Source organism: Pan troglodytes, chromosome 12, assembly GCF_028858775.2.
Source record: "Pan troglodytes isolate AG18354 chromosome 12, NHGRI_mPanTro3-v2.0_pri, whole genome shotgun sequence".
In the NCBI taxonomy this organism is placed as follows: Eukaryota; Metazoa; Chordata; class Mammalia; order Primates; family Hominidae; genus Pan; species Pan troglodytes.
In genome coordinates this window covers 112629808-112651564 of record NC_072410.2, presented here as the reverse complement: position 1 = coordinate 112651564, position 21757 = coordinate 112629808, and the positions used below count along the sequence as shown (strand labels likewise).

General features: G+C 53.6%; 1 protein-coding gene across 2 annotated transcripts in view; it reads left to right on the top strand.

The window, feature by feature from the left end:
* The window catches only part of RRM2 (ribonucleotide reductase regulatory subunit M2), a 99584-nt gene extending 95156 nt beyond the window's left edge, over window positions 1-4428 (top strand). The window contains exon 12 of one of the 2 annotated variants that reach the window (XM_063790117.1): window positions 2396-4428. The gene's annotated coding sequence lies outside the window, so the exon portion shown is untranslated. Of the gene's footprint in view, window positions 1-163; window positions 1293-2395 lie in introns of those variants that run through there. The other variant, XM_063790113.1, reaches the window with a different exon arrangement.
* The last annotated feature ends 17329 nt before the right edge of the window (window positions 4429-21757 follow it).

Below are 21757 nucleotides of genomic sequence, written 5' to 3'. Positions count from 1 at the left end.
AGCTGGTGAACACCCCTAGCCAGTGTGGCCGAAGGCAGCATTCTGGACCAGTCCAGGCCTTCTGCACGGGTATAGCACAGCCCTTTGCCTCTCACTATGTGGGCTGTGCCAGGACATAGTACCTTGACCTTCAAGTTCTTTTTTTTCTTTTAAATTGAGACAGGGTTTTGCTCTGTGGTCCAGGCTGGAGTGCAGTGGCACGATCTCAGCTCACTGAAACCTCCGCCTCCTGGGCTCAACGGATCCTCCTGCCTCAGCCTCCTGAGTAGCTGGGACTACAGGCACCTGCCACCATGCCTGGCCAGTTTTAAAAAATATTTTGTAGAGACAGAGTTGCCCAGGCTGGTCTCAAATTCCTGGGCTCAGGCAGTCCTCCCACCTTTGCCTCCCAAAGTGCTGGGATTACAGTTGTGAGCCGCCGCACAGCCCCCAGGTTGTTATCACTCATCACAGAATGTTCTCAGCTTGTTCTTCTGCGTGTGGCCAACCTGGAGGCGCAGGGCTGGGTTCCCATGCGGCCTCCTTGCCACAGGGTCCAGGAAGGCTGTTTCCAAACCCTCTTGGCAGGAAGATACACTTCTGGTGGGATTCAGGTGGAAAGAGACTCCCTCACTACTGGAGAGCAGGCTGGGGTCTGTGTGCTTGGATAGTTATCCCACAGAGAGGGACTTCACAAGCCCGAGAGAGAACAGTCCCACCAGGAACAGAGGAGGAGTGAACAGGACAGAGACACGGATAGGCGGGACTTTTCTGAACAGTCATTTGAAACAGAGAACAATTTTTCAATGGACAATAAATGTTGCATATAATTGAAATCTCGGTTACATTCCCTGAAAAGTGCTTTCTGTGCAACCTGAGATAAGAGACTCTCCTGGAGCTGCGGTTTCCTCATCTGTTACACAGGGGTTATAAGGCCTTGCCGTTTCTATCTGGGATGACTGGGAAATTCCTCTGGAAAACAACTACAAATGCAAAGGTGAAGTATTTGATGATGTGTATATGAGCACTTCCCAGTGGGTTTTGTGGTCTGTGGGCATCTCCATAGGTCAATAGGTCTTAATAGTTTAAAAAAAGATTCCTTGGTTAATTAATTTGATGAAACACTGGGTTAAACACAGTCAAGCAGATTTCCTTACTGCAGGACTTCTCAAGGCCTTTAGTATATTAATACGCATTGAAAATCGCCAGGAGAGGGGTGTTCTATGTGGCATATCTCAGACATATTTACCTAGAGAAGGGGGTGTGGTATGTGTGCGTGTGTGTGTGAGAGAGAGAGAGAGAGAGAAAGAGAGAAAGAAGAAGGAAGGAAGGAAGGAAAAGGAAGGAAGGAAGAGGAAAGGAAGGAAGGAAGGAGGGAGGGAGAGAGGGAGGGAAGGAAGGAAAAGGAAAGGGAAGGAAGGAAGGAAGGAAGGAAGGAAGGAAAAAAATTCATGGGGTTAGTTCAGGGAAATTCTGTGGTAAATTTTAACAGCAAGTGAAGAATGCTGTTCCACATGGATGCAGGTATTTTTTCCACCATGCCAATTTTACAGTGCAAACTGAATCTAACAGGTTGGATTAATTTGGGGATATGCATTGCTCCACTCAGACAGTCTCTGCATAGATTGCCAGGGCGATGGGAACTAATTCAGAAAAGCGGAGGAAGACTGTGGCTTGCAAAGCCCGCAGATACATGGCTGCTTTGAGGATTTTCTTTTGCTCAAAGGATTTAGGGTGGGGGTGGGGAGTGGGGAGGACGGGAGGTGCTTCTTTTGCTTAGAATAAAATTGCAACCTTGAGGCCAAATGACAGAGGCTTCTCAGCGTATGGCTGGAGAAGTGCAAATGAGAAACAGTTCTGTTTTGGTGAGTGTTTTGGCTTTGTTTTTGATGAGTTTTGATCATCAGTTTGCTTTTTTCTAAAATACAATTTTTTAAATGCTCTTATAAAACACATTTTAATTATTGAAATTCCGGCAAGAGAATGTGTTATTGCGCATACAAAGCACTCTAGGTCTTAACTCCTCATTCCCAGAGACGTGGTGTTTTCCCATCATGCATTTCAATAACATGAGGTTTCTTCGGTGCATCCGGTGACCTTTGGTCATAGCAGAGTAGCCTGGGCTGTGTGGGAGACGGGTTCTGGGTGAGTGTGTGCGGGCCGAGGCGTGGGCCCTGGTTCCCTCTTGGCGCTGTTCCGTCTGCTTTTTCATTGGAAGAAGTGAAGCCTCTCATCTAATTCTGTCACCAATACTAAATGGCCTTTCTATATTTTGACACACTGAATCACCATGTCCGAGTTTGTTCCATTATGTATGATGGCTCATGTTTGGGGATGATGAATCATGATTTTTTTTTTTCTGAGCCCCTGCCTCCCGGCAGGGCCTCCCTCCTCTCCTATTCACCCTTCTTTGAAGCTGGACCCCTGGGCACGGGGCCCACCAGGAGCACCGCAAGAGGTGGAAACGCAGATGAAAGAGCAGCTCTGGAATCTCCCAGGCCTGCGGGCACGCACATCCCCGCTCTGCGGACAAATGGCAGAGAGACAACTGGATGCAGCAGAAAACACAGCATCGTTGGCCCAGGTCTCCATGGCAGCTAGGAGGGGAAAGAGAGCTGCTCCCCCTCCAGCCCTCACCTACCACGGAGCCTGGTGTGCAGAGAGCAGAGCCCGGCGCGGCAGCCTCTTCCCGCTGCCACACATCTGCCTGCCCAGTTCCAGGCTGGGGTTCAGCCCCCACCTAACTCTCCTGGGAAGACATGACTCTTACACAGCTCCAGGCCCGTCTCCTGGGCTCCTTCCCCATTGCCTGGGATGGCTGCATGTGGCGCCTGGGCCTCCTCATGCTTCCCTAGCCTCCATGTGGTGCCCAGGCCCGGGCGAGTGGTCTGTGGGGAGGGCACGGGCTCACCAGCATGCAGTCGCCACCACTGACCAGCCCCCTGCAGCTCATGTGTGGGTGATCGGCCAGCATGTCCTCCTCTGAGCCTTGGCTCTGACCTGACTAGGTGGGAGGGCAGCCCACGAGATGCCGTGTCGGACCAGCCCCTGAGAGGCCCCTCCCCAGTCCACCCCTCTCTCAATCTGTTTTACTTTCCCTTCCTTCAAAGGGCTCCCTGGGCAGCTGCCTTGGGCCTCAGGCTGGGGCAGGGCCCTCCTGTCTGCTGCTCTCTGCTTTTCAGACACTGAGTGAGACTTTACTGTCATCACCCATCTGGGGCAGCCTCCCTGTTAGACCAGGATTTTATTCACTTTCACGTGCCCGGCACTCAGAGCACCGAGCTAGTAAGCCCACTGGCTTTCCAGGTCTGAAGCCTGCCATCCGGTCAGCACAGCCTCCCCACTGCTGCCAGTGCCCGGCCTGTGTGCAGGGCTGCTTGCCACTCCAGGCCACCTCTGGCCGGAGCAAGGACACAGGTCCTGGTGGTGCAGGAGGAGGCTGTCCTGCTGGAAAAGGGGGTGGCCCTTGCCATCTAACCTGCAGCCAACTGCACCTGCCACGCTGGCCCTTCTGCGGCAGCAGCCCAGGTTCTGGCTCCCTGTGCCCAGGTGGTCCTCCCGTGAGCACCTCTTCTAAGGACTCCAGCCTTGCAATGGTTGCAGGACTGCCCTGCTGAGAAGCACAGGCAGTGCGCACAGCCTTGGACATCTGGGGCCAGTGCCCCAGCAGGGGGATGGAACTCCTCTGCTCCTGGGGGCCTGGTGTCTACTGTGCTGGATGGCCCCCCCAAGCGTCCCACCCCTCACTCCCCAGGTGCTCCTATTTGGGTTTGAGCTTTGCTAAGCACCACCCCTGCTCTGTGTTGGGTGCTGGGGCATCTCCCAGAATGCCCCACCATCTGTGACCCCATAGGAGGAAGAAGGGGCTCCGGGGCTCTCATTTGCTGAGGCGTTCAGAGGCATGAGCTCATGCCATCCTTGCAAACCTCCAGCAAAATGAGTGTCGTATTTCTGTTTACAGATGAGGAAACAGAGAAGTTAGGTGCCTTGTTCAATGCCCTAGAGGTAGTAAGTGGCAGAGCTGGGATTCAAACCTAGAAACACCTGTCTCCTTGTAGCATGCACCATGTCAGACTCTGGAGAAGCCTTTTGTGGATTGTCTCTGCCATGAGACCTCACAGACCCTAGGAGAGAGATGCTGTTTGCTACGGTCTGAATGTTTGTCCCTCCAAAACTCATGTTGAAATTTAATTGCCCTTGTAGCAGTATTAAGATGTGGGGCCTTTAAGCGGTGATTAGGCCACGAGGGCTCTGCCTGCAGGGATGGGATTAATACTGTCATAAAAGGCCAAGTTCAGTTTCCTTCTGTCTCTCTTTGCCCTTCTGCCTTCTGCTGTGTGCTGATGCATCAAGAAGGCCCTGGCCAGAGGTTGGGGTTTGGGGTTAGGAAGGCCTTGGACTTCCCAAGCCCCAGACTGTGAGAAAATAAATTTCTGTTCATTAAAGAGTACCCAGTCTCAGGTATTCTGTCATAGCAACACACTATTGCTGCACATTACAGACAAGACACTATTGCTGTCTGTTTTACCGGTGAAGAAATGGAAGCCCAGAGAGGCCAAGCAACTCACACAGCTGGGAAGTGGCAGGGACAAAATCAGATCCCAGTCTGTCTGTCTGGAGCTGTGATCACACTGCCCGCTGCCTCCCACCAGCTGAGCACACAAGAGGCCCCATCAATCCTTAGGGTTGCCATCCTTCAGGGGGCCTTGCCTCTGTCTACAGGACAGGCTTGGCGCCACGTGATGGGCTGCAGTTTCCATGAGAGGCGAACCCTGTCCTCTTCGGAAGGAGGCAGCTTTTTCTCTTTCAATCTTTTTTTTTTTTTTTTGAGATAGAGTCTCACTCTGTCACCCAGGTTGGAGTGCAGTGGCGCGATCTCAGCTCACTGCAAGCTCCACCTCCCGGGTTCACACCATTCTCCTGCCTCAACCTCCCGAGTAGCTGGGATTACAGGCGCCCGCCACCACGCCCGGCTAATTTTTTTGTATTTTTAGTAGAGACGGGATTTCACCATGTTAGCCAGGATGGTCTCGATCTCCTGACCTCGTGATCCGCCCGCCTCGGCCTCCCAAAGTGCTGGGATTACAGGCGTGAGCCACCGCGCCCGGCCTTCTCTTTGAATCTTGATCACGGCCTCCTACCTCCCCTCGGCTGAGGCTAGCTGTAGCAGGGCGTGGGGTTCAACAGAGAAGAGCAATTAAGGCCTCTGAGCCATTTGTGCTGATTTTCCTATTAAGCTGTTGTTACCATCCAGGCTGAGGCGGCCAGACTTGGGATAATGACTGGTTTTGCAGATCAGCAGGGTGTAAAGGAGATTCTGCTGTTGGTAAACAGTTTGGCAATTTGAAGAGCAAATTGTGGCCTGCATGAGGAGTGGGGCGGATGCCAGGCTACCCCCGTGGAAACACTGGGGAAGGAAGCAGCGTCTGCAGCGGGGGCGAGGGACTGGAGGGAGAGAGGTGATGGCAGGAGGCAGGCGGAGTCGGCATGGACTGGGCGCCATCTCCACAAACTTCCAACCCTGTGGCCGCTAACGTGCTGGGGCTGAGGGGTCTTGTTCTGGCATTGTGGTCCGATGGGAGACAGACACGTGGGTGGGTTCTTAAATACAACACACGACCACAGTGCGACACCACTTCACACCCACCAGGATGGCTCCTACCCCAAATCGGAAAATAACAAGTGTTCGTGGGGATGTGGCGAGGCCGGAACCCTTGCGCACCATTGGTAGGAGAGTAAAATGGAGCAGCTGCTGCGGAAAACAGCCTGGAGGGTCCTCAAAAGATTCATGACAGGATTATCAGCGCATCACAGAATTCTCATATGATCCAGCAATTTCTCTTCCGGGTATACGTAAAAAAACTGAAGACGGGGACTCAAGCACATTTTTGCACAGCTGTGTGTACAGTAGCATTATTCACAATAGTCAAAGGTGGAAACAACTCAACTGTCCATCAGTGATGAATGGATAAAACATGTGATGAATGGATAAAACATGTGATGTGGTCTCTCCATACAGTGGAATATTATTCAGCCTTATTAGAAGGGGAGGGAATTCTGATGTATGCCAGTACATGGATGAACCTTGAAGACATTAAGTGAAATACATCAGTCACAGACAAGTGCTGTGTGATTCCACTCCTGTGAAGTGCCTACAGTCGTCACATCCATAGAGATAAAGGCAGAATGCTGGGTGCCGGGGCTGGGGGGGTGGGGAGCTGTTGTTTAGTGGGTAGAGAGTTTCGGTTTGGGAAGATGAATCAGTTCTGTGGATGGATGGTGGTGATGGTTGCACAACAATGTGAGTGGACTCCATGCCACTGACCTGTACACTGAAAAATGATTAAAATGGTACTTTATGTACATCCTGGCAATGGCAAAACAGTGCCCAGGTGGGAATTCCGGAGCCCCGAATCTGCACAATGAAGCTGCAGCCAATTCCTCTGGGGGTGGGGGGTGGCGGTGATAGGTTCTAGTAAAAAATACTTGTGGTGAGGACTGGTTAACTCATTCATAAACCAGCAAGCGCTGGCTGCACCTGCTCTCTGTGGGACCCTGGGAGATGGCCAGCTGTGGGCGCCCGAGGGTGGGTTTCAGCACCACTGCAGGTGAGGAAGAAGGGTTGGGGGGATGGGGGTGGGAGGTCTCCCCAGGCCTCAGAGGCCAGAGGGCCCTGCTGCCATCAAGGGCGAGCAGGGGCTCCCTGCGGGGGGGTTTGTGCCTTTCCCATTAGGCCCTTATCAATAGCGCAAGTAATTTCAGGTTTGGCTGGGAAAAATTCACTCAATCAGCTGGCGTCTATCATTTCCCCATAATGACTGTGTTTTTCTCTGGCTGCGAGATGCCCTGAAGCACTTATTTTCTTGAACTCAGAGCAGCTGCAGGGTCCGACTGTGTGAGCTGCCTCGGCAGGGGTCACACTTCCTGCCTTTTTCTTTCTCCTGCAGGAATTTAGCTGTCAGCGCCAGGCGAATCGGGTCCCTGTGGCGGGTTCCTTCTCCCCAGCCCCCTGCTCAGCTGTCAGGATGGAGGCTAGATGTCACCTCTGCCGTGGGCCCCCCAGAGGGGAGGTGGTTAATCAGGGTGATGATGATGAAGATGGCAATGACCCCTTTGAGGTGCACAGCCCTTTACTACTGACACCTCCTGTTCCTGGTTGATATCTCATTTGAAGTGCACAGCCCTTTACAGTTGACATCCCCTATTCCTGGTTGATCTCATTTCATCTTCATAGCCATCCCAGGGGTTCAAGGGTTATCCTTATTTTCCAGGGAAGGCTCGGAGAGAGTCAAGAAGTGCATCGCCCAAATGGCCACCAGTACAGACACTCTAACACCGGCATGACTGATTCCATCACAGAGCTCACCCCATGTAGTGGGAGTTAGGGATTTTGTGGCTTGATGAGAAGCCTTTTGTCCTCCATAAAACAGGTGTGACATGCCTTCCCAGTTGGCCTCCCGGGCATGGTGAGAAGAATCAAAGAGACATGGTGGATGGGGCGGGAGGGCATGAACTGGGAGGAGCCATCTGATGGGAGAAAGGGTCAAGGGTGGCACGACTGCAACTGACCTCCAGCTAGTTCACTCCACCTGCCTCAGGACAAGTTCCAACGCTGGGGGTCAGCCTTGAACACAGGGAAATGGGGGTGGGGCGCAGGCATCAGGCCAGGGTGATGGGCCATTCACATTTGTTATAACGGAACAAAAACCAGCGATTTCCTCCGAGATACAATCAAGCAAGTTTCCAATAGCAGCCGATGTCACAGAGGGGAGCCGCGCAGAGTGAATGGTGGAAACACTGATTGACACTCTTATTGGGAAGAGGCCAGAAGAAGCAAACGTTAACACGTGGCTGTCAGAGGGTTGACCAGACACTGGGCCTAGTCCTCGCTGTGCTCCAGGGCTGGGGTCAGCAGGGCTGATAACTTCATTTGCAGAGCCCATGGTGACCTGGAGTCATTTCATTAGTCCCTTTGTCAGAGGCGTTTGAACCAGAGCGACTCCATCTTGAATAGGGAAGGGCTGGGTGAAATAAGGCTGAGACCTACTGGGCTGCATTCCCAGGAGGTTAAGGCATTCTTAGACACAGAATGAGATACGAGATCAGCACAAGATACAGGTCATAAAGACCTTGCTGATCAGGTTGCAGTAAAGAAGCCAGCCAAAACCCACCAAAACCAAGATGGCGATGAGAGTGACCTCTGGTTGTCCACACTGCTACACTCCCACCAGGGCCATGACAGCTTACAGATGCCACGGCAATGCCAGGAAATTACCCTATATTGTCTAAAAAAAGAAAAATTCATGAATAATCCACCCCTCGTTTAGCATATCATCAAGAAATAACCACAAAAATGGGCAACCGGTAGCCCTTGGGCTGCTCTGCCTATGGAGTAGCCATTTTTTATTCCTTTGCTTTTTTTCATAAACTTGCTTTCACTTTATGGACTTACCTCGAATTCTTTCTTGCACGAGTTCCAAGAACTCTCTCTTGGGGTCTGGATTGGGACCCCTTTCCAGTAACACCTTTGGCTTCCAAGAAGGAGGTTGCATATGACTAATAAGAGCGTGGCATTTGACTCAAGCCTGAGAAAGTTCCAGGGTGACAGTGAGTAGTGAGGGGCTGCTGGGGCCCCAGGAGTAAAGTGCCCAGGGAAAGCGGGCTTCTGCGGTTTAACCATCCCAGAATCCCTGTCCCTCTTTTGGGGAGCCATCCCTCACCTGCTCGATGCCCGTATGTTCTGCTCAGGGCAGCCCCCCCCCCCCACCTGAGACTTTGGTCCTCTATTCCAGAGGTGGCATGGAACCAACTAGAGCCCACACTCCCTGGGTCAAGGGTGGGAGAGATCCAAGCCAGAGAGCCCTCTCTGTGGCGGGGGCTTCTGCGGACAGGCATATTCTCTGCCGGGGTTGTGGAGGTGGCGGAGTGTGAGGCTGTAGAAGCTGGCAGAGGCCTTTGCAGCCGTGCGTGCCTTGCCTAAGGAGGAGAGCAATGGCCAGGAGAGCGGCCAGAGAGAGCCCAGACTCAGGACGTCCCTTGAGCCCCCACATCCTGCTGTGCCTGCATCCCCCGGCCCCCATGGACATCCTGGTGTCACTAGCCAATAAACTCCCTTTTCTGCTTGCACTAGACAGAACTGGGTTCCTGTCATTAGCAACCGAAAGTGTTCCAGCTAAAAATACACTCGAGATTTTAACTTCTTTAAACCCTCTCCTAAATTATAAATTGCTCTTTTAAATATAATAATTAGTGGTGGTAATAATTTATTCTCAGGTCTTTGAATACAATGTTCTGTTTCATAGGAAACCTGAATTGAGTGGGGAAGCATTGGAGGAAGGTGGTCCTGGTCCCACTAGCCTCCCAGAGGCCTGGCATGTGAATAGCGACACTTTGGCCAAATGCGCTCGGTAGCCATCATAGCCCCAGGGCCTGTGAGGAAGAAATCATCCTTTGGTGACTGACCTGGCAGGTGAAAGAGGTACCAGGGGTGATGGAGGCCCTGAGTGAGGGGGCATCATCAGGGAAGATTGTCCCAACCCACCAGGAGGGGAGAGAACGGGCACAGTTACCTTTCGAAGCATCCCGGCGTAGGTGCTGTGCTGGGCCCTCAGGAGCATCAGGCCTTTCCATACTCAGCAGTCAGGCAGCAGGAAGGTGTCACTCTCCCCATCCTGCTGCCAAGAACCAGGGGCTCAGATGCCACTGACGACTTCCACCCCGGTCCTCTGCCTCCTTTCATGTCCCCCTGTGGATGAGGGGGGACATCGGTCATCTCTGACCCTCACGGCGTTCCAGGAGAGAGCAGGAGAGAGATTGCTGTCCTCAGCCTGGAGGCGGGGTGGGGGCGATGAGGACCAGAGGGCCGGGCGCCATGTCCAGGAGGCTTGGGATGTCCCTGGGACCCAGGTCTCCCCAACTGTCTGCCGTGGGCTGAACTGGGTCCCCCAAAAAGATATTCAAAGTCTTAAACCCCTGTGACCTTGTTTGGAAATGGAGTTCTTCGCAGATGAAATCCAGTTAAGGTGAGGTCACCCTGGAGTAGGTTGGCCCCTGAATCCAATGACTGGTGTCCTTGTGAGAGAGGAGAAGAGACCCCCAGTGAGAATGTCAAGTGACAACAGAGATTGGAGTGGCGTGGCCACAAGGCAAGGAGTACCTGGGGCTACCAGAAGCTGGAAGCGGCAAGGAAGGACTCCCCGTGCCCCCACCCCCACAGGCTTCGGAGGGAGCTGAGCCCTGCTGACAGCTTGAGTGCGGACTTCTAGCTTCCAGAATGAGGAGACAGTGCATCTCTTCTGCAGTTGTTGTTTTTGAGACAGTCTCCCTCTGTTGCCCAGGCTGGAGTGCAATGGCAAGATCTCAGCTCACTGCAGCCTCTACCTCCCCGGTTCAAGTGATTCTCCTGCCTCAGCTTCCCGAGTAGCTGGGACTACAGGTGCCCACCACCACGCCCAGCTAATTTTTGTACTTTTAGTAGAGACAGGTTTCATCATGTTGGCCAGGCTTGCCTCAAACTCCTGACCTCAAGTGATCTGCCCACCTCGGCCTCCCAAAGTGCTGGGATAACAGGCGTGAGCCACCGCGCCCGGCCACATCTCTGTTGTTTGAAGCCACCCCATCTGTGGAACTCTGTTAAGGCAGAGTCATAGGGAACTCACACACCCTGTAAGCTCAGCGTGACCCGGCCACCGGGACATGCAGCTGGGAGTGCTGAGTGGGGAAGCGGGGAGGGTGAGGGAGGGAGACGACTGCCCACTCTAGGTCACGAACGCCCCAGAGTCAGCCTTGGCCCATTAAGGAAGGAGTAATAACACCAGCCTGCTCCCCTGCCCTCTCCTGAGGCTGGGCTGTCATCACAGAGCGCTAATGACACCTTCCCTTTGAATTGGAAACAATGTCCTCCCAGCTGCAGCGCCTGAGCCAGAAGCACAGGAATGCTTTCAAAGGAGGGAGGGTGTGACCCCAAGAGAGGTTCAGATGTTCATTAAGCAGGCCTCCCTGCACCTGGGCCGCCAGGCTGGGTTAACTCCCTCCACCCCAGGAGCTGTCAGGCAGCAAGCTCCCTTCATTCAATGCTGCCTTGCCCCGCAGGCAGACTAGCCACGGCCTCTCTCACTCCTCTCCCCTCTCTCCAGCCCCCTTGACTGCAGTTGCTGGTGGCTGCTTTATTCTGAGGCTGAGTCCTCCCTTTATCCTCCGTCCCAGCTCCAGCGGCCTGGCTGGGAGGTCCTGGGCTGAGGCCACAGGCCCTTTGCACCCAGAGCCTACCTCCCAATGCCCCTGCTGACACGGGTCTTGGCTTCGTGCTCTCAGTGGGCCTCACCGCTCTGCCCCGTGCAAGGATGCACCCGTGCCAAGACCCCAGCACAGGCTTGCCCAACTTTGTGTCACTCCCCGAGACATTCCCAGCATGTGAAGGTCCAGAAGTCACTAGAAGCCCAGGTGGCTGTTCCCTAGCCTGTATCCTCTGCCTTCTGAGCCTCCAGAGTACACAGCTGAGTTGTTTACGGCCCTGAACTTTGCAAGCCTCTTACGCAGCATTTCAGCTGCGACCTGGAAGCTTTTGAAATATTAAAATCTTGTTAGCTCCCTGAGCTTTTCCAGGGCTTCAGAGTCCAGTGACTTCCTCTGGTTTCACAAGTCAAATTCAGGCCATGGCCGTTCGCCTCCCTTTGCAGGGTGAGCTGGGGCTGCGAGAGGACGCCTCTCCCCGTCTCCGTCACCTGCCCTTAGCTCTTGGCCTGATGCCCAGTGAAGACTTATGGGTCCTCTCCTGATCCACCCTCACCTTGGCTGTGGCACTCTGATGGGGAGTCCTGGCAGCCGCAGCGGCCCCCATAGCGGGCAGAGCTCTGACCCCACTTTATTAGTGGGACCCAGCCCAGCCAGGGCTCGCCAGGGCTCTCTGTTTCCTGACTTGGGATTTCTGCCTGTGTTCCACGAGTCACAGCAGATGAGGTATTCCAGTTATCTACCGCTGTAAGAAATCACCCCAAAACACAGTGGCTTAAAACACCAAGATTTTATTCTCTCTCATGGCTTCTGTGGACAGGAATTTGGGACACACCCAGCCGGAAGGACCTAGCCTGGGACGTCAGATGGTTGCAGTCAGATATGCCTAGAGCTGGAACAGTGGGGCTGAAGCCTCTTTTCTTGTAGCCTCTCCTCTCCCGCAAGCCAGAGGAGGAGCCACAGAGGGTTGCTAAGTTCCCTTCATACCAAGGGAGGAAATTTTAAAAAATAAGGACCCACCATCCATTCTCCCCATCACTTCATAAAAGAATGGATGTGCCAGGTGCAGTGGCTCATGGCTGTAATCCCAGCACTTTGGGAGGCCAAGGCAGGAGGATTGCTTGAGCCCAGGAGCTTGAGACCAGCCAGGGCAATATAGAAAGACCCTGTCTCTACTAAAAATTTAAAAAAGTAGCCGGGCATAGTGGCACGCTTCTACAGTCCCGTCTACTCTGGAGGCTGAGGCGGGAGGATTGCTTGAGCATGGGGGGACAAGGCCTCAGTGAGCTGTGATCATGCCATTATGCCACTGCACTCCAGACTGGGCAACAGAGTGAGATCTTATCACTTAAAAAAATGGATGTAGTTATACATCTGAGTGCAAAGGTCAGTTACTCACAGTGGACGTATTTGCTTTAGAAAAAACTCACCCCACAGATATTGCTCTCCTTTTGTTCCCCACCAGCACAAACTTGATCCCAGAGGCACATCCCTGGCCCTGGACTCCCCTTTCACAGGGTTGGAGCAGGACTCCAAGGTCAAGGTTCCTAACAGCATGGCCCAACCCCAGGCAGCCCCTGTACGCTTCCTCCTGCCTGCAGGACAGAGACCTCTGGCCAGTCAAGGCCACGGATTTCAATAGAAAACGCATCGAGAGCTGCTTGCCTGTCTATGGGGGAGGGAAGATGCTGAAGGCAAGGCTCATACAGGCCGGGAATCTGTCTCCACGCCCCTGCTAGCCTGTGAGAACAGAGGCACTTAGTGTAGTCCAGGATTCACTCTTTTGTCTCCTAGGATCCCTCCCCTTAGAGCTGCCTTCTTTTTTTTTTTTTTTTTTTTGAGACGGAGTCTCGCTCTGTTGTCCAAGCTAGAGTGCACGAAATCTTGGCTCACTGCCAGCTCCGCCTCCCGGGTTCACGCCATTCTCCTGCCTCAGCCTCCCGAGTAGCTGGGACTACAGGCACCCGCCACCACGCCCGGCTAATTTTTTGTATTTTTAGTAGAGATGGGGTTTCACCGTGTTAGCCAGGATAGTCTCGATCTCCTGACCTGGTGATCCTCCTGCCTCGGCCTCCCAAAGTGCTGGGATTACAGGCGTGAGCCACCGTGCCCGGCCAGAGCTGCCTTCTTAGAGTCCCTCGCTCTGAGTCACTGCCTGGAACGTCGCTGGCTGCAGGAAGCCCGTCCTTTTCCTTGGAGCTGAGCACTTCTTGCCCCTTAATTGAATGACCCCATACTGTGGTTTGTCCCCTCATCTTTCATTTGCAGGAAAGCATTTCTTTTCTGTCTCCTCTTCCAAAAGGTCATTTAAAATCAGATCTCAGCTGTGGGGCACAGGCTTTGAGACTTTTTGTTTTGACAGCCTGGAAGCTTCCTTCTTGTTCTGTTCTGTTCCAACTAGGAGAGGTCGTGCCCAGGTGCCTCATGGATGATGGACAGTTAGAGCCAGCTCCACGGCTCCCGAGAGCCCGGAATTCCATGGGAGGAATGCTGCAAGCTGGTTGTTAAAATGTGGTTGCTTGGCGGGAATCTTTACACCACTGAAATGGGAACCATCCCACACAGTGTCTGACCCCACTTAGTGAGGGGGGTTCAGCCCTGGCTCGCGCTGCAATGTCTGGGAGGCCTTTATGTCAAGTGCCTGGGCCGCACCACAAGCTAATCAAATCGAAGTCCCTGGGAGTGAGGCGGGTGCACTGGCATTTTAAATTCCCCTGGTGATTTCAACGCACAGCCAAGGTTGAGAGCAAGGCGAGGGGCTCCTGCGTAGAGATGTCTGCCCCAGGAGACACGATTGATCGGCCAACTCCCTCCCAGGCGCCACTGCTCACTGCCCAAAGCAGGGCTGGGGGCTGTCTGGGAATAGGGCAAGACTTCTCCTTCATTGAAAAAAGCTGATCTATGTCCCAGACCAGCACCTGGTCCGAGGCCAGTTATTTACCCAGTTATTTAACTGAGCTCTTTATCTTCTTGGTCAATAAAAAGCACCATGAAAGCTCTGATATCAGGGAGGGGCGGCCAAGCACACCTTTCCTGGGAAGCACAAATACACCATGTTTATTAAGGTGCTTGGCGACCTGGGGCGAGTCCCTGCCCCACCTGGAGCATCTGTCTCCAGGTGTAAATGCGGGTGTTTTGCTGAGAGATGGCAAGGCCTCGCCAATGCTGCCCCCTCAGACTGCCCAGGCTGAAGCCATGGCCTTTTTTCTTTTAAACACACAGACTCAGAAGGGAGGAGCTCAGCCCAAGGCCCCAGGTAGGGAAGCTGGGCCGGGCTGCCACTGACGTACGGGCTCTAGGTGCCCTGTCTCAGATGGCTCTGCAAAGAAGCTCTGAGACTGGGCCTCCAGGACCTGAGGAGAAGCGTGAACAGGGGGAGGGTGGGGGGCTCCACAGGGGGTCAGGGGCTGGAGGATTGGGGTGGAGCAAACCAGGAACCCACCGTTTCAGGATGTCTTCACTCTTTGTTGGCAGCAGCCTCAAAAGCTGAATGGAGCCAACTTCATCATCCTCTTCTGAATGATCTGATTCAAGTGGGGCCTTGCTGGGGAAACTGAGGCCCAGCCACCAACAGCAGTCATGATGCTCCTGTAGCTCCCTTCCCCCAGTTTGCTCCCAGAAAGGACTACATTGTCAACAGCCACAGGGCTGACCCTCATTTCCACGTCCAGGCCCTGGCCAGGGCCATTGCTGGAGCCCAGCTAGGTGCTTCTGCTGTGCCCCACCTGGGAGCCGTGCCCCATCCCTCTTCCCTGCAGCACCCACTGACTCGCCTGGCCATGGGGCCTGGGCCCTCACTGTTGCGGTGCTTCCCATTCTGTTCCGTTTCATTTGGAATTGTTCTTCCAGTGTTTAGAGTGTTCCTAGAAAGGGACTGTAAGCGCCACCAGAAGAAAGGTCATTCGGTATCCTGTCCCGGTTACCAATTCAGGCAGCATGAAGAGAAGGGAAGTGAGTGGGACTTGGGCCCAGAGAGTCCTGAGTCCAAATCCTGATCTAGTCCGTTAGCAGCCTGAGCCTCTTATTCACCCACAGAGCGGATGATCCCTCCCTGTAGGAGAAGCTGCAAGCTCTTCCCCAGATATCCATTTCCTTGTCTTTCCAGGTACACTCCCCACCCCCTCCATTTTTTTTTTTAGACTAGATCTTGCTGTGTCGCCCAGGCTGGAGTGCAGTGGATCAATCTTGGCTCACTGTAGCCTCAACCTCCCAGGCTCAAGGGATCCTCCCACCTCAGCCTCCTGAGTAGCTGGGACTACAGGAGTATGCCACCACACCCAGCTAATTTTTTTGCTGTTTTGTAGAGATGAGGTATCACTATGTTGCCCAGGCTGGTCTAGAACTTTTGGACTCAAGCAATCTGCCTGCCTCAGCCTCCCAAAGTGCTGGGATTACAGTGTAAGCCTCCACACCTGGCCTCCAAGGGCACTTTCCATCCTCCTAACAGCTCGGTGTGAGTGAGCTTCAGCCAACTGAAGGCAAATGGAGCAAGGCATGCAATTCCTGTGTCAAGGATGTTATTATAGGAATAGCTGGGTCCCCTCCAAGCTCTGCCAAGCTTTTCCCAGCTGAAAGCAGGGGAGATTGAGGCCCTCGTGGCTGGTGACCCTGGGATGGAAGGAGCCTGGGTCTCTGTGTGGTCACTGCACAGAGGAGAGCTTCTGCTGGTCAGGGACATCTGCCTTGACTGGGTGTGAGTGAGCAGTAAACCCCTGTTGTGGAGCCGGTATACATTTTGGGTCTATTTGTTATAGCAGCTAGAGTTATCTGAACTAATACGCCGCCTCACAGCTTTGTTGGGAAGATGAAATGAAGTATGTGAAAGGCCTGGCATAGTGCCTGGGACACAGAAAGTGGGGGCACTTATAGATTTTAGTTTCTTTCTTTCCTAATTAAGATTAATTGTTCCCAAGCACATAGGTAGACATGGCCTCAGTCCTTTTTTATGAGTCTGAATTGAAGGCTTAGCTTTAAATATTATTAGTTAATATAAATGACATACATAATCGTAAGTATTTTATAATTAGTAGAAGCTTAGACTTTCTTAGGAATCCAGTCTTTAAGGTGCCACTGGCAAAGCTGCACCAATCAGGAGCTTTGGGCTGCAAGCGACAGAAATCCATTTGAAACTGGCTTAAGCAGCTGGGCGTGGTAGCTCACGCCTTTAATCCCAGAGCTTTGGGAGGCCGAGGTGGGCAGGTCATTTGAGGCCAGGAGTTCGAGACCAGCCTGGTCAACATGGTAAAACCCCATTTCTACTAAAAATACAAAAATCAGCGGGGCATGGTGGTGGGTGCCTGTAATCCCAGCTACTCAAGGAGGCTGAGGCAGGAGAATTGCTTAAACTCACGAGGCAGAGGTTGCAGTGACCCGAGATTGCGCCACTGCACTCCAGCCTGGGCAACAGAATGAGTGAGACTCCATCTCAAAAGCAAAACAAAGCAAAATAACAAACAAAAGAAGAAACTGGTTTAAGCAAAATAAATGATTGAATGATAGGTAAATCCACACATAGCAATGGATAGGCTTGTGATGTGTCATCAGGTATGGCTGTATCCCGGCACTTAGGTGGAGCTTCCAGAGCTCTCTCCCCACCTCTTGGCTGTTGTAGCTTATTCTGCAAAAAGATTCTCATGGGAGGTGGGCAGGATGGTCCGGAGAAGCCATATAGCCACACCCTCTCATGATAATAATAAAACTGGCTGACGCCGGTGGCTTCAGATTTGAAATGAAGTGGGTTTGCCACCACTTCACCGCTAAGCTAGGCTGAACTGCCTGCCAGCCCTGGCACTGCTGGACGAACACAGGCCTCCCTGAGAGCAGGCAGCGAGCAGCCCAGACCCAGCCTGGCTCAAAGGGGAGGAAGGCCCGGGAGGGGCGGAGCCTGGAGCTCAAACCCTGTTGGAAACGCCTGTCAGGGGTGCTTCTTCTCCCTCTGCCCCTTATGTTTGTGTTTCAAAAAGAGATTTCAGTTTTGAGTAACACACATTCGGCTGCAGACTGAGCCCTGCCATCAACAGTTATGAGACAGACTTACTGAAGCCTCCAGGTCCCTTCCTAAAAACCCAAAGCAGAAATACCTGCTTCTTGTCCCTACAGCTAGTTGGATGGAAAACGACGTCTCGGGGAATAAGCGGAAGGAAGTGGGAATGTTCTAGGCTGGAGCAGTGACACTTGTGGAGGTCATGAGGGCCGTCCTCAACCTCCCTGTGCCGTGCAGCTCTGGAAGGGGGCCCTGGGATGGACACAAAGAAGCTGATTTTGCTCAAACTAAGGAAGCGCTTTTTGGAAGTCAGGGCAGCCAGTGCTGGAAGGGCTTTTCCGGAGGCGCCGAGGGCCCCATCAGCGGCCGTGAGAGTAGGAGTTGGGAACGTCGGGTGGAATCTGAATCCGAGTTCTGAGTGTGCAGGGCAGGCCAGCGCAGCCACCAAGGCCACGTGCTCATCTGTGTGGAAGGGAGAATGCCGTCCTCACAGGGAGATCAAATGAGGGTGATTGGGGTGGTGCTTTGCAAGCACCATGCTAAGCAAATATTACCATCCTCAGCCCAGGAGACTTCAAGGGCTAAAGGCAACAGGAGCTTCAGGGTCAAGGTGGGGGTGCACCGGCAGGTGGAGTCAGGCCCCGGAGGCCGTGTGGGGCTGTGCTGGCTTGTGAGCACAAGGTGCCCATGGGTTGGCTGGAGCTCTGCAGGTTCCTACGAAATGCCAGGGCTGGCCCCCAGCCCCAAAGGGAGCTCACATCCTAGTGTGGAGGGGAACAGAGATTGAACAAGGACGTAATAATGAGTGAGCTGTGTTGTGGGAGAGAAGGTGGGCAGTGCAACAACGGCCCAGGTTTATTTCTTTAAAAAAACAACAAAAGTCTGGGTGCGGTGGCTCACGCCTGCAATCCCAGCACTTTGAGAGGCTGAGGCAGGTGGATCACGAGGTCAGGAGATCGAGACCATCCTGGCCAACATGGTGAAATCCCATCTCTACTAAAAATACAAAACAAAACAAAACAAAACAAAAAAACCCAAAAAACAAATTAGCTGGGTGTGGCGGCTTCCGCTTGTAGTCCCAGCTACTTGGGAGGCTGAGGCAGGAGAATCACTTGAACCTGGGAGGCGGAGGTTGCAGTGAGCCGAGATCACGCCACTGCACTCCAGCCTGGTGACAGAGTGAGACTCTGTCTAAAAAAAAACAAAAAACAAAAAAGAAAAAAAGTGGTGGCAGTTGGTGCTGTGAAAGAGAAAGTGTGACAGGATGAAGATTGTGAGTGTGTGTGTGAGTGGGTGAAAGTGAAAGTGTGTGTGATTGTGTGGGTGTGAGTGAACCAGTGGGTGTGTACGTGTGTGTGAGAGAGTGGGAATGGGTGCAAATGTCTGTGACTATGTGTGAGTGAATGAGTGCATGTGAGTGTGAATGAGTGTGACTGTGTGTGCATGAGTGTGAGTGTGAATGTGTGTGTACGAGTGAGTGGATGTATGAGTTTGTATGTGTGTGAGTGAGCAGGTTGTTGAGCCGTTATACATTTTGAGTCTGGTGAGTGTGAGTGTGCATGAGTGTATGTGGTGAGTGTGAGTGGGTGTGAGTGTTCATGAGTGTGGTGTGAGTGGGTGTGAGTGTGCATGAGTGTATGTGGTGAGTGTGAGTGGGTGTGAGTGTTCATGAGTGTGGTGTGAGTGGGTGTGAGTGTGCATGAGTGTGGTGAATGTGAGTAGGTGTGTTCATGTGTGGGTGAGTGAGCAGGTGTGAGTGTGCATGAGTGTGTGGTGAGTGTGAGTGGGTGTGTTAATGAGTATGTGGGTGAGTGTGCATGTATATGTGGTGTGAGTGCGTGTGAGTGTGCATGAGTGGGTGTGTGAGTGTATGTGGTGAGTGTGAGTGGGTATGAGTGTGCATGAGTATATGGGTGTGAGTGGATGTGAGTGTACATGAGTGTATGTGGGTGAGCATGAGTGGGTGTGAGGGTGCATGAGTGCATGTGGTGGGTGTGAGTGGGTGTGAGTGTGCATGAATGTATGTGGTGAGAGTGGGGTGAGTGTGCATGAATGTGAGTGTGAGAGTGAGTGAGTGTGCATGAATATATGTGGTGTCAGTGGATGTGAGGGTGCATGAGTGTATGTGGTGAGTGGGGGTGAGTGTGCATGAGTGGGTGTGTGAGTGTATGTGGTGAGTGGGAGTGGGAGTGAGTGTGCATGAGTATATGTGGTGTCAGTGGATGTGAGAATGCATGAGTGTATGTGGTGAATGTGAGTGGGTGTGTTCATGAGTATGTGGGTGTGTGCATGAGTGTGTGGTGTGAGTGGGTGTTAGTGTTAATGAGTATGTGGGTGAGTGTGCATGTGTATGTGGTGAGTGTGAGTGGGTGTGAGTGTGCATGAGTGGGTGTGTGAGTGTATGTGGTGAGTGTGAGTGGGTATGAGTGTGCATGAGTGTATGTGGGTGTGAGTGGATGTGAGTGTGCATGAGTGTATGTGGGTGAGCGTGAGTGGGTGTGAGTGTGCATGAGTGTATGTGGTGGGTGTGAGTGGGTGTGAGTGTGCATGAATGCATGTGGTGAGAGTGGGGTGAGTGTGCATGAGTGTATGTGGTGAGTGTGAGTGGGAGTGAGTACGCATGAGTATATGTGGTGTCGTGGATGTGAGGGTGCATGAGTGTATGTGGTGAGTGTGAGTGGATGTAAGGGTGCATGAGGGTATGTGGGTGGGTGTGAATGAGTGTGCATAAGTGTATGTGGGTGAGTGTGCATGAGTGTGGGTCGGAGGCTGCAGTACTACATACAGGCCTCAAGGAGAAGCTGGGGTTTCAGTGGGAAGTGGAGGACTGGAAGGGGAGAGTTGGGGCGAAAAGCCTCGGTTGGAGCCGGCCGTCCTGGGGAGCACGGGAGCCCCAGTTCCACTCTAGCCACCTCCTCTACAGCAAGCTGAGCTCAGGAGCCTGGCAAGCACAGTGGTGGGGCCAGGAGCTGGGGCACAAGTGTGAAAGCCAAAGTATGCCAAGTGGAGGGACGTCCTTCCCATGGTCTCCAGGGAACCTTCACGTCCCTGTAGTGAGGGCCCTGCAAAGAGACAGCTGCAGCTCTTACCTGCGGGGGGCACCCTGAATTGGAGCCCCACATCCGCCCTCACCGCTCGGCCCTCTCCCCAGCTCCCAGCAATGAGGGGGCCGAGTACAGCCCAGGGAGCACTCAGGGAGCCGCAGGTGGCCGGATGCCTGAAGGGGCCTGGCTTGTGCCATGGCCGTGGGCGGGGAGTGGTTTCCCAAAAAAGGAGGGCACTGGGCTGAGGGGTGTGAAGGAACAGCCCCTGGAGTTGGGTGGGGAACAGGGATCAAGGCCAGTGGGGCTTCTGGATCCCCCCAGCATCGTTCCCCTGCCCTGCCACCCTGTGGCTTTGCAGCTGGGAAGACGCAAGACTCACCCGCTCAGCGTCCTCCCTGGGGCTGGAGAGAGGTTTGCCTTCCCCAGTGCTGGAGGATGGTCACCAGCAGGGGAGGGGGCCACACAGTGGCCGCAGCTTGGAAGGCCCCAGGTTCGAGGGGAAGCTGCCCCCATGGTGGGTCAGTGGGCCTCCTTGTCTCAGGAGGAAACCAGGTCGTTCCAGGTCACCACAGGAAGTGATGGATTCTCCACCCAGCAGGGCCTGCGGACTTCGTTTTATCAAACTCTCTGGAGGCACAAATCCATGTGGGTATCCTTCTGGCTGCTCCCCATCAGCTGGGCTCTAGGCCAGACCCTCCCTACTTTTCTGGAGACATCCCTGGGGGAGGCGGTGGGCTATAGAGCCAGGAGCTGGCCAGTCAGGCACAGGAGGGTCCTAATCCCCCTGGGGCCTGGTGCTGGGGAGTTAACTTTGGGGGCCTTCACTTCCTTCTCTGAAAATGGGGAGAACAGATACCTCCTCCTAGGGCGGGGGTCCAGTGGGACCATAAAGAAGGCCTTTGGCCCAGCGCTGGTTTGAGGAATTGCTCAGTAATTCCAAGCATCTGGGGATGTGGGCTGAGGGCTTAAGCCTTGGACTGGGCTGCAGAGGTCTGGATTCTGGTCCCAGCCCCGCCACTAATAAGCTGTGGGGTGGCAGGCAAGCCTTTCAACGTCTTGGGGACTGAGTTTCCTCAGGTGCACCTGGGAGGTGCCATGCCAATTCCATGCAGAAGAACCTTTGGGACTGTCCCGGGATAGCAGCTGGGAAGGGCTTCCCGGGTAAACGTGAGGCGTGACCGGGCATCCCTACTCGGCTGCCTGCCGGAGGTTTCCGAGGGGCTCCTCACTAGCTCACCGCCCCCAGAAACGTCCTCGTCTTTCATCCCAGACCGTCCCTGAAGGGGTAGGTGGTGCCGCCTGTCATGAGGCCCATGGCAGTGCCTTGTGGCTTCTGACGCGCGCTCTGTGGCTTGCAGGCAGATCCACCGCTGTTCTTTCCTTGCCTTGCACTTCCTGTGGGCTACGCATGCTGCACCCATTTCACCAACAGAAGACTGAGGTCCAGAGGGCGTGGGTGTGTGCCGGGGTGCGCGCTGCTGAGTGCGGAGCCAGGGCTAGGCTAGGTCTCCGGCATGTG